Here is an 18,835-nt window from a genome sequence, read left to right on the forward strand (position 1 = left end):
CCACACCAGCCAGGTGCTAAATATCAACTTTTAAAAAATCTTTAGCCCTGGTCGGTTTGGCTCAGCGGTTGGAGCATTGGCCTGCACACCAGAGTCGCAGGTTCGATTCCAGTCAGGGGTGGGTACCTCGGTTGCGGTTCAGTTGCTGGCCCTGGTTGGGGTTGATGTGTCTCTCTCACATCGATGTTTCTCTCTCTCTCCCCCCTCTCTCCCTTCTTCCCTTTCTGTCTGAAGATAAATGGAAAAAAATATCCTCGGGTGAGAATAAAAAAAAAATCTTTAAAGTACAGCATAGGGACTTCCGGTCAAGATGGTGGCATAGGTAAATGTGGTATCACGTCCTCCCACAACATCAAAGTTACAACTAAACTACAGAACAATCATCATTCAAAACCGCCTGAAATCAAGCTGAATGGAAGTCGACCAAACTACAAAATTAAAGCAGCAGCCACATCGAGACTGGTAGGAGGAGCGGAGGCACATGGGCTGGTCCCTCACCCACGTGGAAAAGAATTAGGATGCCTCGGCTGGGAAGGTCCTCCCTGAGGGCTGAGGGGTTCCCGTCCCACACCAGGCACCCAGCTCAGGGTTCCAGTGCCAGGAAAAGAAGTCCCCATAACTTCTAGCTGGAAAAACTAGAGGAAACTGAGGCACAGGGAGGCTGAGGCTACTAGAGCCCCAGGCAGCTCGTCTTATTGCCCGTGCACAGACTTACTCGGACTTGCACCTTCCAGGCTCCTGGTGGGGAAAGCACCTTGAAAGGCACCTGAGGCCCCGCCCCACCCAACTTTCAGGCCCACCCAAGCTGTTGCCAATTGCATTACCATAGCATTGGCCTGTCTTGGATCCTGCTTCAGGTTTTCCTAAATACCTTCAAACAAGCAGCATCTGGTCTCAGCTAGGCCCATACCTCTCATTAAGTAATACATAGAAACAAACACAGGGAGGCAGCCAAAATGAGGAGACAAAGAAACAGGTTCCAAATGAAAGAACAGAACAAAACTCCAGGAAAAGAACTAAGCAAAATGGAGATAAGCAACCTAACAGATGCAGAGTTCAAAACACTGCTTATAAGGATGTCAATGAACTTAGTGAGAACCTCAATAAACTTAGTGAGGACCTCAAGAGCATAAAAAAGGACCAGTCAGAAATGAAGGATGCACAATCAGAAATGAAGAAGGCACTAACTGAAATAAAGACTAATTTACACAGATTCAATAGTAGAGTAGGTAAAGCCAAGAAGCAAACCATCGATTTGGAATATAAGGAAGCAAAAACCACCCAATCAGAACAGCAAAAAGAAAAAAGAATCCAAAAATATGAGGATAGTGTAAGGAGCCTCGGGGACAACTTCAAGTGTACTAACATTCGCATGTTGGGGGTGCCAGAAGGAGAAGAGAGAGAACAAGAAATCAAAAACCTATTTGAAACAATAATGGCAGAAAACTTTCCTAACTTGATGAGGGAAACAGACATACAAGTCCAGGAAGCACAGAGAGTCCCAAACAAGATGAATCCCAAGAGGCCCACACCAAGACACATCATCATCAAAATGCAAAAGGTTCAAGACAAAGAGAGAATCTTAAAAGCAGCAAGAGAAAGGCAGCTAGTTACGTACAAGGGAGTTCCCATTAGGCTGTCAGCTGATTTCTCAAAAGAAACTTTGCAGGCCAGAAGGGAGTGGCAAGAAATATTCAGAGTGATGGAAAGCAAGAACCTATAATCAAGATTACTCTATCCTGCAAAGCTGTCATTTAGAATCGATGGCCATCTAAAGACTTTCCCAGACAAGAAAAAGTTAAAGGAGTTCATCTCCACCAAACCGTTATTATATGAAATGATGAAGGGTCTTTTTGAAGAAAAAGATAAAGTATATGAACAAACAAAATGGCAATGAATACATATCTATCAACAATGGAGCCCTGGCTGGTTTGGCTCAGCGGTTAGAGCGCCCGCCTGCGGTCCGGAGAGACCTGGGTTCGGTTCCCGCTAAGGGCATGTACCTTGGTTGCAGTTTGTCCCCGGCCCTGGTTGGTCGTGCGGGTGGCAGCCACTCGATGTATCCCTTTCACATCGATGTTTCTCACTCTCTCTCTTCCTCTCTCTCCCTCCCACTCTGTCTGTACAAAAAATGGAAAAATGTCCGCGGGTGAGGATAAAAACAAAAACAAAAACAAAAAACAATGGAATCTACAAACAAAATGAACAGGTAGAACAGAAACATTCTCATAGATACAGAGAACATTTTGTTGGTTGCCAGATGGGAGGGGGTTTGGGGGAATGGGTGAAAAAGGTGAAGGGATTAAGAAGTACAAATTGGTTGCTAAACTGACAAACCTCAAAGGGAAAGGGGCTGGAGGGGTGGGGGGTGGGAAGAAATAAACCAAAGAACTTATATGCATAACCAATGGACAGAGACAATAGTGTGGGAAAAGGAGGGAGGGAGGCGGGAGTGGGGAGGAGGGAGTCAATGGGGGAAAAAATGTGGAACATCTGTAATACATTCTACATTCAACAATAAAGATTTAAAAATAGCCCTGGCCGGTTTGGCTCAGCGGTTAGAGCGTCCGCCTGCGGTCTGCAGAGACCCGGGTTCGGTTCCCGCTAAGGGCATGTACCTTGGTTGCAGTTTGTCCCCGGCCCTGGTTGGTCATGCGGGTGGCAGCCACTCGATGTGTCCCTTTCACATCGATGTTTCTCACTCTCTCTCTTCCTCTCTCTCCCTCCCACTCTATCTGTACAAAAAATGGAAAAATGTCCTCGGGTGAGGATAAAAAAAAATAAAAATAAATAAAATATATATATATACCGTATATAATTTGGAAATATTTAGAAATAACTTTCAGAGTTTCATAATTTGTTACTCCTCAGATTTGAAACCTAAAATGAGATGTTCCTTTCTGATGCCACTAGGTGTCAATCATTGTCAGACTGGGGATCTCATGTAGCAAAGTGCAGGAGCAAATTCATCTTTGAATCTTTTACCTGGGAGCAGTAGTTTTATTTCATAATAGAAAACATCTGCTCACTAACACAGGTGATTCCAAACATGGACAGAATCTTTGCACAGTTTTTATATTTAGGGTAACCATTCCCAAGATCTTTGTAGAATTCTGGGATTCCAACATCATCATATTTAGTTTTCAGTATAGTGTTGCACTGCAATTCAATAACCTCCATTTGAAGCTCTTCATTCACATTAATATTAATTGCGAAAGGTGAGATGAATAGTATTAATTCGTTTTCATAAAGTTTGAAATCAGAGAACCTTTTTTGGAATTCAGTCTTCAACTCTTTAATTTTTGGAACATAATTCAGGCCATCACTTTCACTTTCAGAAACTAATTTCAGTGTCGGGAAGTGGGCCAGATTGTTCCTTGCCAAATGAGTTTCTCAAAGACACAACGTCTCTAGGAAAGAGACGTTTCATACATTTGTGTAACCACTTGTGAACACCCCTGCAGAGCAACATCCACTCTATCTAAGTAAGTCATAATGTCAACCAAAAAGGCTGGGTCTTTGACGAAATCTTTTTTTTTTTGGTATGTGCCCCTAGCGGGAACCGAACCCAGGACTCTGGTCCGCAAGCCGACACTCCAACCGCTGAGCCAAACCAGCCAGGGTTTTGACAAAAATATTTGCTAGTAAGCTGAGGCACAGATTTTCCTTTAGAAGACATGAAAAAGTCAATTTCTCCCAACAGTTCAAAAAATTGCCTTAGCATCACACCACGGCTCAGCCACTTAGGTTCCATGTGGCAGGACAGGTTTCCACACTGTCATCTAACTCACTGAACAAAGCATTGAACTTTCTGTGGGTGGAGCCATGGGAAAGCAGCCAGGTTATGGTGTAAATTACTATGGTCTATAACATGCTCCATTTTTAACTTTTTAGTACAGAGGGATTCCTGGAGAATGAGGCCATGTACAGATTTAAGTTCTGTGTCTTTGCAAAGCCCTGACACTTTAGATTTCAGTTTTGTAACAAATTGCTTCACACCAACCATTGCAGAATTATCATCTGTGCTAACACTTACTAATTTTGACCAGTCGTTAAATTTTTTTAAAGACTTTTCTCAACACATAAAAACAAGTCATTTTCTGATGTTGTGCCTGTCAGGGGTACCATAGCCACAAGTTCCTCAGTCACATCAAAAGTTTCATCAACACCACGAATAAATATAGCTAACTTAGGGGCACTATTTATATAAGTGCTTTCATTAGCTGCGATGGAGAAAGCCACAAATGATTTCACTTTTTCTTGCAATGTGTCTTATAAACTCTCAGTCGTATCATCAATATGTTGTGCAACAATATTACCAGTGAGTCTTATGTTGGCAAATGCTTGTGTCTGTTCAGGGCACAAAATGTCTGCAGCACTCAACAGACATTCCTTTGTAAACTCGCCATCTGTAAAGGGTTTTGATGCCCAGGCAATTTTCTCAACACGTAACTACATTTCATAGCTGCATCAGTTATTTTATTCACATTCAAAAGCAAATCATGTCGAAGTTTCAGTCTTTTTTTCAATTCATTAAGTTTTTTATCACGCATCTTTTCTGTAGATCCATCATGGTTATTACTATGATTTGTTTCATAATGGCGTTTTAGGTTATATTCTTTCAACACAGACAGACATTGTTTGCATATTAAACATGTAGGAACATTCTTTACCTCCACAAAGAAATACGTTCTCTGTTGGCCCGCGGACCACAGAGGCCCAGGTTCAGTTCCCACTAAGGGCATGTACCTCGGTTGCTGTTTGTCCCCGGCCCTGGTTGGGGTTGTGTGGGTGGCAACCATTCGGTGAGTCTCTCTAGCATCTATGTTTCTCTCTCTCTCTTCCTCCTTCTCTCCCCCCCGCTCTATCTCAACATAAATGCAGGAATGTCCTCAAGTGAGGATAAAAAAACAAAAAAAGAAATACGCTCTCCCCCATTTTTTCGAAATGTGTAGCTTTCTTGTTCAATCTTTCATTTTCCCATTTCTGAAAGACACAAATGCATGACAAATATTAAAATGTCATCTTTACTACTAGGGAAGAAAGTACCAATTTAGGAGAAAAGGTATTAACTATCTATTTGCCAGGAACGAGCCTGGAGAGCAGAGTCCCTGAGTTCGAGCAGTGGGAATGAAGACAACACAGATATGGGATCAGGTGGACTGTCCTCAGCGGGATCAGCCCCGATGTGCTTTATTACATGCCTTTTATACCTTACAGCAAAAGTTGAATGATATAAGAAAATAGGGTCTTCTTGACATAATGCCCAGGGCTACAACAATGCTGTATAGAATTAGTTTGCCTTGCGGATAACAGGAGTACCCAGGAACACCCAGTCTGTTATCTCAGGTATTTCAAGGTACATGGCTCACACTTAGCCCCGAGCTGCACAAACACAATGCAAGCCTAATTCCTTGAAATTGTGGGGGAGGTCGAGTCTCTGACTCAAGACCTCCAGGCTCCATGGACTCTGCCAGACTCATAGCTGGCTCCCAACATCTATTCAAGTGTAAGTGTGCTGTTCACTCCTTTAGAGTTGGGGAGAACTTCAAGAATGGTGGGGCTACATAAATAGAGAGTAAACACCACAAATAAGAGAAACCAGCTGCTTCTCTCCAGGTGACTGCGGACAGGTACGACTTCAGACAGGTGGACTGTAGCCATCGGACTGCCTGATTTCCTGATGTAGCAGAAGCTGGGAATCCCAATCTTTATGTGAAATTTCTTGATTTTAAAAAACATTCACAACAAATTGTATTGTTTTTCCCGTAAATGTTGTATAAGCCACCAAAAGGTTGCAGGTTTGATTTCCAGTTAGGGCACAAGCCTGGGTTTTGGGCTTGATCCCCAGTAGGGGGTATGCAGGAGGCAGCAAATCGATGTCTCTCTCCCTTTCTCTCTCTCTATAAAAAAAAAGTCACGACACACAATCAAGTATAAGAAGGATACAAAAAGAATAGTCAGGGATCTTATCTATTTCCAGTGAGAAAAGGTTTCTATCTTTTTTTTTTTTCTTTTTTTTTTAGAGAGAGAAATATTGATAGGCTGCCTCCTGCACAGGCCCTACTGGAGACCAAGCCCGCAGCTTGAGCACGTGCTCTTACTGGGAATTGAACCCGGACCTCTCAGTCCAGGGACAACACTCAATCTACTGAGCCACATGGCCGGGAAAGGCCTCTCTATATTAATTTAGGTACAGGCACACCTTTTTATTTTCCACTTCGATTTATTGTGCTTGACAAACATTGCCATTTTTATTAATTGATGTCAAGATCCTCCAGCAGCAAAAAGACTGCAACTCCTTTATTGACACACTCGCTTGATTACAGTGGCTGAAACCAAACCTGAAATATCTCCAAGGTATGCCAGTACATCTAAATAATTATTGTTTTTTAAAAAATTTATTTTTATTAATTTTTTAGACAGAAAGGGAGAGGGAGAGAAAAACATCAATGTGAGAGTGAACCTCAATTGGCTGCCTCCTGTACACACCCAACCAGGAATCAAGCCCACAACTTGGGCAAGTGCCTTGATCTGGAATTGAACCAACATTTTGGTGCACAGGACAACTCCCAACCAACTGAGTCACAGGGACCAGGGATAAACAATTATATTTTGATTAAGTCCATTCTTACTGCCTCACTCAGGAATTTATACCACCAACAATCAGTGCCAGGCACTGTTGTGAACATTTAACATTCTAATCTAATCGTCACAACACTGAGACAACCAAAGGAAAAAGGTTCAACTATTTAACCCAGCCGATTAGACTAGAAACATATCCATTGCCAGTTACACCTATCAATATCAGTTACCTAACACAGCACATACCTTTTTTACTGTCTTTTCCCTTTGGTTTTTCTAGTTTAATTTCATTGCCAAAATACTTTTAAACCAGTGAGTTCTAAGGCTTTTTCCAGGTCTTCAGCAGATTCAATATCCATATAGCCAAACTTCCTTCAAGGTGATAAGGCAGAGGACAAAAATTAAAGTTAAAAAAAAACAAAAACGAGCCACACGAACACGTATTCTAGGCAAGCAGCAACACTAATGTGATGGTGCAAACAATGATTAAGTTAAAAAGTAGCTACTCTATCCCTGGCCACTTTGGCTCAGGGGTTGGAGTGTCAGCCCATAGACCAGAGAGACCTGGGTTTGGTTCCCGCTAAGGGCACGTACCTCGGTTGTAATTCATCCCCAACCCTGGTTGGGTCATGCGGGAGGCAGCCACTCGATGTGTCCCTTTCACGTTTTCCTCTCTCTCCCCCTCCCACTCTATCTGAACAAAAAAATGGAAAAATGTCCTCGGGTGAAGATAAAAAAATAAATATACAATACAATATTGTGCTTAGGAGTAATGGCAAGAATGAACAGATTTCTTGGAAGCAAAATCCTGTATTATGAAAGCTACTCATAGAATATGCTGTGTTAAATATTTTCTCAGGGACAGGCAATCATTCATGGCTACCACTCTAGTATACAACCAGCCCAGAGAGTCCTTGGGAGGCTTTTTATCTAACCCCCATTGGGGCATGGAAGGAGTATGTTTGCACGTTGCCCACATCCCCAAACTCACCTCTGATGTATCTTGCAAACAAGAGCCCAGGAACTACCAATAAAACTCTTTACCATCTTCTTCATCAGCAGCAGCATCATCTGAGGCAGCAGCTTTCATCACTGTAGGCTCAAATTCATCCTCATCATCCTCTTCATTGTCGTTGTCATCTTCCTCATCACTGTCTTCCTTCTTGGCATTCTTGCTGTTCTTTCCTCCCTTGGCTGGGGTGGCTGCTCCCTTCTCACCAGGGGTTGCTACCAATGCTTTGCCCGGTGTGCCTCCCTTCTTCCCAGGTGTGGCAACTGCAATCTTTTTTGTTGGGGAAACCATCACCTTCTTTGCTGGAGTTGTGGTAGCCTTCTTGCCTTTTTTCTGAGGAATGACCACCTCAAGATTAAATAAAAACAAACATGAGTATTTTCAAACTCAAAAACAAAGCACAGATCCCACATAAATGAGTGCTAAATTAATCTGGGCATTGCTTTTGTTTTAAGACCACCTGCATTAGGTGTTTGCCAGCATTTTAAACTACAGGGTTAAATTACATGAATTTCTGTATACTTGGAGGTCACAGTCCTCACTCTCGGGTAAAATATCCAATCATAACAAACCCTTAACACTTCTAATACCTCTGGACCCAGACCTGTGAATTTGTGTACCTCATAGTCTTAATCATGTCAGCTCTGAAGCAGCACACCCTTAACGAACCCTTAAAATTCACTGTCAGGATCCCATCTGCTACTGTATGACCCTAGGCAATATTTTTTAAGACTCAACTTTTGTTCTCTTCTGGCAATAGCACCAATGGTACATGTTGTTTTAAGGATTACGAATTGATTTCTGTAACTAAAAGGCTCTAAGTGTTAAGTGTCATTAAATCATTTGGGAGAAGAATAAACTCAAAATGGATAAAAGACTTAAATGTGACTCATGAATCCATAAAAATTCTAGAGAAACTGTAGGCAACAAAATTTCAGACATCATATGCAGCAGAATTTTCACTGATACATCGCCTAAGGCAATAGAAACAAAGGAGAGCCCTGGCCGGTTTGGCTCAGCGGTTAGAGCGTAGGCCTGCGGTCCAGAGAGACCCGGGTTCGGTTCCCGCTAAGGGCACGTACCTCGGTTGCATTTTTTCCCCGCCCTGGTTGGGTCATGCGGGTGGCAGCCACTCGATGTGTCCCTTTCACATAGATGTCTCTCTCTTTCTCTCCCCCCCCCCCACTCTGTCTGAACAAAAAATGGAAAAATGTCCTCGGATGAGGATTAAAAAAGAAACAAAGGAGAAAATGAACACATGAGACTACATCAAACTCAAAAGCTTCTGCACAGCGAAAAATGCAATCATCAAAACGGAAAGTCTACCCACTGTATGGGAGAGCATAATTGCCAGTGATACATCAGATAAGGGGTTAATTTCCAATATATATAGAGTGCTCATATAACTCAACAAAAGGAAGACAAAGAACCCAATTAAAAAATGGGCAGAGGAACTAAATAGACACCTCTCCAAACAGGACATACAAATGGATAAGAGACATATGAAGAAATGCTCATCATCACTAATCATCAGAGAGATGCAAATTAAAACAACAATGAGGTATCACCTCACACCTGTCAGAATGGCCGCCATCAACAAATCATCAAACAAGAAGTGTTGGCGAGGGTGTAGAGAAAAGGGGACTCTAGTACACTGCTGGTGGGAATGCAGACTGGTGCAGCCACTATGGAAAACAATATGGTGTTACCTCAAAAAATTAAAAATTGAACTTCCATTTGACCCAGTGATCCCACTTCTAGGAATACACCCTAAGAAGCCTGAAACACCAATCAGGAAGAATATATGTACCCCCATGTTTGTAGCAGCACTATTTACAATAGCTAAGATCTGGAAACAGCCCAAGTGTCCATCAGTAGACAAATGTATAAAAAAGCTGTGGTACATATACACAATGGAGTACTATGCAGCTGTAAGAAAGAAAGATCTCTTATCCTTTGAGACGACATGGAGGGACCTGGAAAGTATCATCCTAAGTGAAACAAGCCAAACAGAGAAAGACAATATCATATGGTTTCACTTATTTGTGGAATATAATGAACATAACAGTCTGAGGAATGGGGTAGTCCCAGAGACGTGGAAGTGGGGTACAGACTGACAATCCCCAGAAGAGGGGGTGGTGGGGGAGAGATGAACCACAGAACTTATATGCATGTATGCATGAACAGTGGACATGGACAACAAACTGGGGACAGGGCAGGGAGGGAGTGGGAGGGGGTATCAGTGGGGGAAAAAGGAGAAACATCTGTAACAAAAATTAATTAATAAAAAAATAAATTAAAAAAAAAAATCATTTGGGGGGTGGTGGTATCAAGTTCATTAGAAGCTCAGTCTTAGAACCAGAGATAAAATTAGTATCAAATAGGCCAAATAGTCAATCCTTGCAAAATTAATACAAATTAAGAAGTGAGCAGTTAGCTTGATTTAAAAAAAACATCATCTACATGCAAGTCACACTCAAAGCTTTTTGTTGACCACCAGTTTTATCAGGTAATGTATTAAAAAACAAAACAAAACTTTTAGTTGTCTTTAGAGTAAGCAACAGAAGCATGAAAACGTTAATGTTAGCACAAAGGTAGGTGGCATTCCTCACTCCACATATGACAGTGACTCATATAAAGAACAGAGACCTGCTTGGGGGCTAGGAAAGGGATCTGGTAAGGCTAACCTCAGACCTGAACATAATGCTCAGACTGCCACATTTAAGACAGCTAGCTGTATAGGATGTTTCCTCATCCAGCATGTTGAAAATGGAAAAATGACTTTTAAAAAAAATATGTTTTTATTGATTTTTAGAAAAAAAGAGAGGAAGAGATAGAAACACTGATCCCACTGGGGACTGAGCCCACAACCCAGGCATATGCCCTCATTAGGAATCGAAACAGCAACCTCTTCGAGCATGGGTCAACGCTCAACCACTGAGCCACACAGGCCAGACTGAAAAAATGACTTAATACATCATCACACTAAGCCCTGCAGAGGGCACAGGAGGAGGAGACTCCAGATGTTTTCTCTCAGGCTCATCCAAATACCTACACTTACGGTATTCTGACAGGTCAATGAAGAGCTTGAGAAACACTCAACCCTTACAATAGGACATATATGAATGAACAGCATCTTATTTTTTTGCCAGTAATTTTTGCCAGTATTTTCAGACATCCAATGCCACCTGTTTTTACTCTCCACCCTACATTAAATTATGCATAATTACCTCTTCTCCACTGCTTTCATCTTCCTCATCATCTGACATTTCCTCATCTTCACTATCTTCTTCTACCTCCTTTGGAGGAGGAGCCATTTTCTTGGGGTCACCTTGATTTTTACCAGCCTACAACAGACAAGATTGTTAGCACATTAAGCCTCTCACATTTCAGACCACTCACATTTTGCCATCATTCTTCATAGCACAATCTCCCTTTCTCAGAACCCATACTGTTCAAAAAGATCACAACTAACATAAACTAACCTTAGATAAAAAGACAATATCAAAGAAGTGGTCTCCCTCACCCTGTTGCCTTCATTAAGCACACCTGTTTTATTATTTATTTATTTATTTATTTAATTTTGGTAAGTGCCCCTAGCCCCTGGGGCCTAGTGGGAACTGAACCCAGGACTCTATGGTCCAAACCGGCCAGGGCGCATACCTCCAGCCTGGCCGGTTTGGCTCAGTGGTTAGAGCGTCACTACGCCTGCAGTCCAGAGAGACCGGGGTTTGGTTCCCGCTGAGGGCACGTACCTCGGTTGCAGTTTGTCCCCGGCCCTGGTTGGTTGTGGGGAGGCAGCCGCTCGATGTGTCCCTTTCACATCGATGTTTCTCTCTCTCTCTCCCTCCCACCCTATCTGAACAAAGAATGGAAAGTGTCCTTGGATGAAGATTTTTTAAAAAAGCATACTTCCACACAGCCAGCCCAGCCTTAGGCCGGCTGTTGAGACATGCTACAATGTAGTTTTTTGTAAAAATAAGGCTTGATTGTTCACACACACACACACACACATTATACCTCCACAATCTACTATAAGGTACAATTCTTAACACTCAGCCTACAATAGGACCATTTCAATGGCCAACCACCCACAACCCTTCACCTGGGGGAAGCTAACTTAAAAAAGCTTTCGGGCCCTGGCCGGTTTGGCTCAGCGGTTAGAGCGTCGGCCTGCGGTCCAGAGAGACCTGGGTTTGGTTCCCGCTAAGGGCGCGTACCTCGGTTGCAGTTTGTCCCCGGCCCTGGTTGGTCGTGAGGGTGGCAACCACTCAATGTGTTCCTTTCACATCGATGTTTCTCTCTCTGTTCCTCTCTCTCCCTCCCACTCTACCTGAACAAAAATGGGAAAATGTCCTCGGGTGAGGATAAAAAAAAAAGCTTTCGGGAAATTCTGGCACCTCATCCCACCACTCTCCTCTGAATTTAATTTAGGGCATCTTGAAAAAATAAAATAAAATAAAATAAAATCAGCCCTGGCCGGTTTGGCTCAGCGGTGAGAGCGCCAGCCTGCGGTCCAGAGAGACCCGGGTTCGGTTCCGCTAAGGGCATGTACCTCGGTTGTAGTTTGTCCCCGGCCCTTGGTGGTCGTGGGAGTGGCAGCCACTCGATGTGTCCCTTTCACGTTGATGTTTCTTCCTCTCTCTCCCTCCCACTCTGTCTGAACAAAAAATGGAAAAATGTCCTCCGGTGAGGCTATAAAAAAAAAAAAAAAATCACGTCCTCCCCTGGAGGCACGTGCGTCAGGAGGCGGTGCCCCGCTGCGCGCCCCAGGAGTTTGGCCTCATCCCCCCACCCCCAGGCCCAGCGCCCCCTCCCCTCGCTCAGTCCCAAGTCTTCTCCCGCCGCAGCAGCCACCGCAACACCTGCGAAGCTCTTCACCTGCCAGGAAGGCAAAGCACGCGCGACCTCCCGCAGCATGGCGCCCTCCGCGCGCCGGCCCGCAGACCCTCCTCCCGCGATCCCCGGAATCCGGCCTCGGCGTCCGTGCTTGCGCAAGGAAGGCCTCTTACTTTGTGAGCTTCGCCATGATGGTGGCTAATGACGGCGGAGGGTGTGCCGCGTGAGTGGCACAGAGAGGCCCTAAGGAACCGAATGGCATCGCGACGGTCGCTGGTACTGAGGATCCGCACGTCACACTGACAGTTAGGGCTCGAGACTGAGGCGAAAGACGAGCCTGCCCAGTGATCGCCTCTGGAAAGGCGACGACTCTACCGTCGTGCCTCCATTTCAACCAACCAGAGTGCGCCCTCATACCAAGAGCCAATCGTAAATCTCTATCGACTTTGGGGGCGGGGCCTGGCGGGAGGGGGCGGGCCACGGTCGCCGGAGGAGAGGGTGAAGATTACGCTTCGGAGTCCTGGGTGGGATTCGCTTTGTGGTAGGCGGGCGCTGATTGGGCGGTGGACGCGCGGTCCTGGAAGTGCCCCCCGCGGCCTGCACTCGCGGAGCCTGCGCCAGGCAGTGGACTTTTTGGCGACGCGTGTGCGGCTCTACGGTTCCCAAAAGTGTCGGGAATCCTTTCGTCCTGGGCCGGGTTCCTGGACATCCCGGGTTCGCCCTCCACGCTCAGCCTCCCAGCGGAGAAAGGAATTTGCCCAGGTTTCCCTGCTGATGAGCCTGAGACCTAAGTTCACAGCGTCAGGGTCGGGGGCCCACCCCAGCCCCAGCCCCAGGGCCAGAGAATCCCCCTGTCTCCGGGAGATTCCCTCCCGGACCACCTACCTGAAGTTGCTTCCTGCGAGCTGTTAATAAAGGCAATTGGCCTGGCCGGTTTGGTTCAGCGGTTGGAGCGTCAGCCTGTGGTCCAGAGAGACCCGGGTTCGATCCCTGTGAAGGGCATGTACCTCGGTTGCAGTTTGTTCCGGGTCGTGCGGGTGGCAGCCAGTCGATGTGTCCTTTTCACGTCGATGTTTTTCTCTCTCTTCCTCTCTCTCCCTCCCACTCTGAAAAAAAAAAAAAAAGTCCTCGGGTGAGGATAAAAAAATAAAGGCAATCGGGTATGTTTGCAGTGGGCAGTGCACAAACATCATATTTCATCTCAAGTAACCTCAGTCACTAGATACTTCTCCAATGGGGAATTGGCTCCGAATGATAACTTTGGTGGTCACCGGGTGTTGTAAATTGTGGGGTGGGGAAAGGAAGTTGGTCAGACAGACCAGGGACCCACGCCTTGGACCACGCACAAGTTCTCTCTCTCTCTCTTTTTTTTTTACCTTCAACCAAGGACATGTTTTGATATTTTGTTGAGATAGAGTGGGAGGGGGGGAGAGAGAGAGAGAGAAACATCGATGTGAAAGGGACACATCGAGTGGTCGCCACCCGCACAACCAACCAGGGCCGGGGACAAACTGCAACCGAGGTACATGCCCTTAGTGGTAAACAAACCCAGGTCTCTCCGGCCGGCAGGCTGATGCTCTAACCGCCAAGCCAAATTGGCCAGGGCACAAGTTCTCTCTTTGTTATTTGGGACTAAAGCATCTATTAAAATGTGGTGGCTGAAAAGTCACTTTTACCAGATGGTCCAGGAGTAGGTCCAGGAGTAGGTCCAAGAGCCAAGGGACCGGTTCCCTTGAAGGAGGGAAGAAGACTTTGTCATGCTTTTGCCAGTTATTCCTGTAGGTCATTGGGGACAAACTAAATGGGTGCTGAGCTTAACCCAAAGCACTTCCTTGGTTTAGAGAGGGGTGGGGAATGCCAGGCTGGGCTTTGTAAGGCCTGCCAAATCATTTGGTCTGGCCCTGCCAAGGCAGCCGCAGGCTGTACTCGAAAATCAATAAACCTGGGACCTTTTTTCATAGCAACATAAATTTATAGTAAGTGAATCATAATAACAACGTAAATTTTGAGGGACAAGCAAGAAACAAATGTTTAGAGATAGACAGGACACATACAAGTACAGACACGTATACTTCTCTTAGGCTGCCCCATGTGGCCCATCTGCCTGTATTTCAGTGACTCAGAGGACCATCAGTGCCTGGCTGGCTAGGAGTGTACATGTTGTGAAAGTATTAACACACTATGGCGAAACCATGGCAATCCGGTGTTGATGATTGTTGTGATGCAAGAGAACCAAGAGACCACTAGAGCTGAATTAAAGTAGAATAGAGAGCAGTTTATTAGCCAGCCGGCAACTGATACCGAGTTCTCCAGAGGGGAGTTTTCGGAAATCAGTCCCGACTTTAAGTTACATTTCTACTTAATAGGGAGGTTGTTTTTCAAACTTCTGTATCTGGGATTTCCCGATGGCCTTGGGGGAGAGCAAGCAAGCAAGTACAGAAGCAGAGGCGGTTACTGATAAGCAGAACTTGGCGTCAGCACATATCTGTGGTCAGGGTTGTAAAACATCCTGCTACTCAATCTATTTTCTAAGTTCTGAAAAACAAGAATTTTTATAATTGGCCTTTTTGTATTATTTTAATCAGGGTGTAGGCCAGCACAATGATTACTAGAGACGTTGATGACCTTGCCTCTGATGATTGACAAGATGTTGTTAACTTCTTTGTCGACACAGACAATAACTCCAATCCAATCTTTTTCCACAACTCCACGATCAACAATGCTCACAAAAACTGGATCTCAGATGAAGATTAAGGACATTATAATACACAGAAAAGACCTCAAGAGTTTATGATACAAATGCTGGATATGTTCCAAATCCAAGAGGCAGGATTAGAACACAGAATAATCATGTCGATTACAACACACATGCTGGATAATTATTAAAACTTAAGTGGTGTGATATCCTACAAATGGTGACTACAAAGAAAAGTTGATGCAGAGTGTTGATCTTTCCAAGAGAAATGGACAAATGATTCCTTTTTGCTGACGTCAAAGGTAGACCTGTGTGCCTAGTCTGTGGCAATGCATTAACAGTAGTGAAAAAGGCCAATCTGGAGCGTCATTACAGCTCAAAACATGCTAAACTCAATGAATTGGGAGGCCAAAATGTGTCTGGACAAAATCAATGCTCTTCAGCAGAGTTTGATATCACAACAAGCTGCTTTCACTAGGCCTAGTTGTGACAGACAACGTTATTCAGATGAGTTATATAGTGAGCGAGCTAATCACAAAGAAGCTGAGGCCTCACGTAGAGGGAGAGTTGGTAAAAGAGTGTGTAGTGGCTACTGCGGAGTTGTTAGCACCAAAGTAAAATTGTGTTAGTCTGGGAGAACCGTCTCAGATAGGATTACTGACTTAGCATGAGATACTGAAAAAACACTGAAGGATTCTGCAGGACATTTCCAGTTCTTCCCTCTGGCTTGTGACAAGACAATGGAAATAACAAATATTGTCCAATTGGCTGTTTTTGTTTGTTGGATAACTACCTAGAGTTTGACATGCAAAAGGAATTGCTGTCACTGAAAGCCATCCATGGTACTACAGGAGGTGAGGACTTGTTTGAGAGACTTGTTTTATCAATGAAAAAACTTGAGCTAACATTTGAAAAGTGCCTTCTTACAGATAGAGCTCCAGCCATGGTTGGCATGCAAAAAGGGTTAATTGCATTTGTCAAGAAAGAACTGAATTATCTCGATCTTGATCCAAGTGATTTGATTATATGCAATTGCATCATACACCAAGAAAGTCTCTGTGCACAGTCGTTGTGACTCAACGATGTGATGTCAACAATAATGTCATGCATAAACTTTGTCAAAAGCGGAATGTTTAACAGTTGCTAGTTTAAGGAGTTACTGAGTGATCTGGACTCTGAGTACTGTGAGCTTGTTTATAACTGTGAAGTGTGGTGGCTGAGTCAAGGGAACATTCTCATGAGGTTTTATGAACTGCAGGATGAAGTCAAGTAGTTCATGGAAATGAAGGGAAAACCTGTCAGGGAACTCAATGATAGCAAGTGCTGTGTGATTTAGCGTTCATGGTGGACATTACCATGTACTTCTCAGAGCTGAACGTCAAGCTGCAGGGCCCCAACCAGCTTCTCAGCTCCCTGCTTTCAAACGTGAAATCATGAAGCTAAACTAAGGCTGTGGGAAGTGCAACTCCAAAGGAGTAACACAGTGCATGTCCCCACTCTGGAAGAACAAAAGCCTTCTACAACACTTGAATATGATGGTAAATATGCAAAACTAAGTGAGGCATTTAATGAAAGATTCAAGGACATGAAAAGTAAACAAATAAAATTGAGCATCTTGGCTACACTGTTCAATGTGGAACCAGCTGATGTGCCTGATAACCTACAACATGAAATCATTTAGCTGCAAAGCGATGATGAGCTGAAAGCTAGGTACAACCTCCCACTGCTTGAGTTCTATAAACGTTACATAAACAAGGATGAATTTCCCACTTTGAGGAGACATGCATTGAAATATGCATCTGTATTCAGAACAACTTACTGCTGCTAAGTTCTTTTCGAAACTTACCACCGCAAAGAGTCAACTGTGCTCCAGGCTGACCGATGCAAACCTGGGAAAGCAGTTGTGAATAGCAACATCATCAATACCAGCCAACATCACACACCTCACCAAAGAGAAGCAGTTCCAGCCATCACCTTAGGAGTAAGTTAATTAAATGTTTGACCAGATAGAGCAGGCTGATGTTTATGTTGGTAATTCTGTGTGGCCCAAGAATGATGTTATAAATATCTAAATGGTCCTTGGCAGAAAAAAGGTGTCCCGCCTGGCTTTATTGCAAACTTAAAAAAAAAATTATTATGGATATTTTCAAACATACATTATGTAGAGAAAATAAAAAATGAATCCCCCTGCCCTGGCCGGTTTGGCTCAGCAGTTAGAGCATTGGCCCACGGACCAAAGAGTCTCGGGTTCGATTCAGGTCAAAGGCATATACCTCGATTGTGGTTCAGTTCCCCCGCCTTGGGTCGTGCAGGAGGCAACCAGTCGATGTGTCTCTTTCACTTTGATCTCTCTCTCTCCCCCTCCTACTCTGTCTGAAAATAAATGAATTAAAAAATAAAAATTGGCCCTGGCCGGTTTGGCTCAGCAGTTAAAGCGTCGGCCTGCGGTCCAGAGAGACCCGGGTTCGGTTCCCGCTAAGGGCACGTACCTCGGTTGCAGTTTGTCCCCGGCCCTGGTTAGTCATGCGGGTGGCAACCACTCATGTGTCCCTTTCACGTCAATGTTTCTCTCTCTCTCTTCCTCTCTCTCTCTCCCACTCTATCTGAACAAAAAATGGAAAAAATGTCTTCAGGTGAGGATTAAAAAAGTAAAATAAAATAATAAAATAAAAATTGAATCCCCTTTACCCATCACCCAGCTTCAAAACTTCAATATTTTTGCCATTCTTTTCTCAACTATTCCATGCTTCACTTTTCCCCCTTTCCCAACCTCCTCCTTCTCCTTTATTTTCTCCTTCGTCTTCTCCTCCTCCTCTTTTGCTTGAGTATTTTAATGTGAAACCCAAGCATCCTATCATTTTGCTTGTAAATACTTCATTATGTAACTAGGATATTGGCTTTGATGCCAACTAATGTCTAATCTGTGTTCAATCTTCTGCCTCAAAAATGTCTTTTTATTATTTTGTTTGAATTAGTATTAAAAATTTTCCACATGTTACATGGGGTGGAAATGTCTTAAATCTATAACGAAGCGTTTTTAAATGCTATTTATTTGTTGAAGAAACCAAGTCATAGAGTTTGTCCTTATTCTGGATTCAGCTGACACCTTTGGGTGTCTTGAACATATTCCTCCATCCTCAGTGTTCTTGTAAACTGGTAGTTAGATCTGGAGGCTCCATGAGATTCAAGTTCAGCATTTTGGTTGTGCCCTGTACCTCTGCTGCATCCCTCTAAGAGGCACTTAACGTCTGGTTGTCCACTTTTAGTGATATTCAGATTGATCAGATGGTTTGAGTATTGTCAGCTTCATCCATCCATAACAATTGACCTTCTACCAGATGGTTCTAAGCAGTTGTTTTGTAAAACAAATGATTGAAAACAACCATTCTTTAATGGTAGGGAGGGGATATACATGGGGAAATGATAGGAATCAAGATGCTAAAATGTTAACAAGTGGTTAATTTGAGTGTTGGGAAAAGAAGTAATTGTTTTCATTCTGCGTACGTAATTTTTTTTCAAATTCTCTAAATGGAAACAAAAGGAATCCTGCCTATGTATGTCTAACGAAGGTGAGACAGGGAAAAAGACTAGAGGACAAGTTCCAAATCCCAGTTCCAGGAAGGGCAGCCAGGGAATCCAGAGAAGGACAGCAGTGAATGTGGACCACAGTCCATTTTGCTTTGTTTTTGCCTGTCCAGTGTCTA

General features: G+C 43.9%; 1 protein-coding gene across 6 annotated transcripts in view; it reads right to left on the minus strand.

The window, feature by feature from the left end:
• Positions 1–13,458, minus strand: part of NCL (nucleolin) — a 49,809-nt gene extending 36,351 nt beyond the window's left edge. For 2 of the 6 annotated variants that reach the window (XM_036253492.1, XM_036253488.1), the window contains exons 1-4: positions 13,322–13,458; positions 10,828–10,944; positions 7,577–7,945; positions 6,832–6,957 (exon numbers count right to left, since the gene is read on the minus strand). The gene's annotated coding sequence lies outside the window, so the exon portion shown is untranslated. Of the gene's footprint in view, positions 1–6,831; positions 6,958–7,576; positions 7,946–10,827; positions 10,945–12,152; positions 12,204–12,609; positions 12,792–13,321 lie in introns of those variants that run through there. The other 4 variants (XM_036253493.1, XM_036253489.1, XM_036253491.1 and 1 more) reach the window with 3 other exon arrangements.
• Between the last annotated feature and the right edge of the window lie 5,377 nt (positions 13,459–18,835).

This window comes from Molossus molossus, unplaced genomic scaffold (genome assembly GCF_014108415.1).
Source record: "Molossus molossus isolate mMolMol1 unplaced genomic scaffold, mMolMol1.p scaffold_m16_p_11, whole genome shotgun sequence".
Lineage (NCBI taxonomy): Eukaryota > Metazoa > Chordata > Mammalia > Chiroptera > Molossidae > Molossus > Molossus molossus.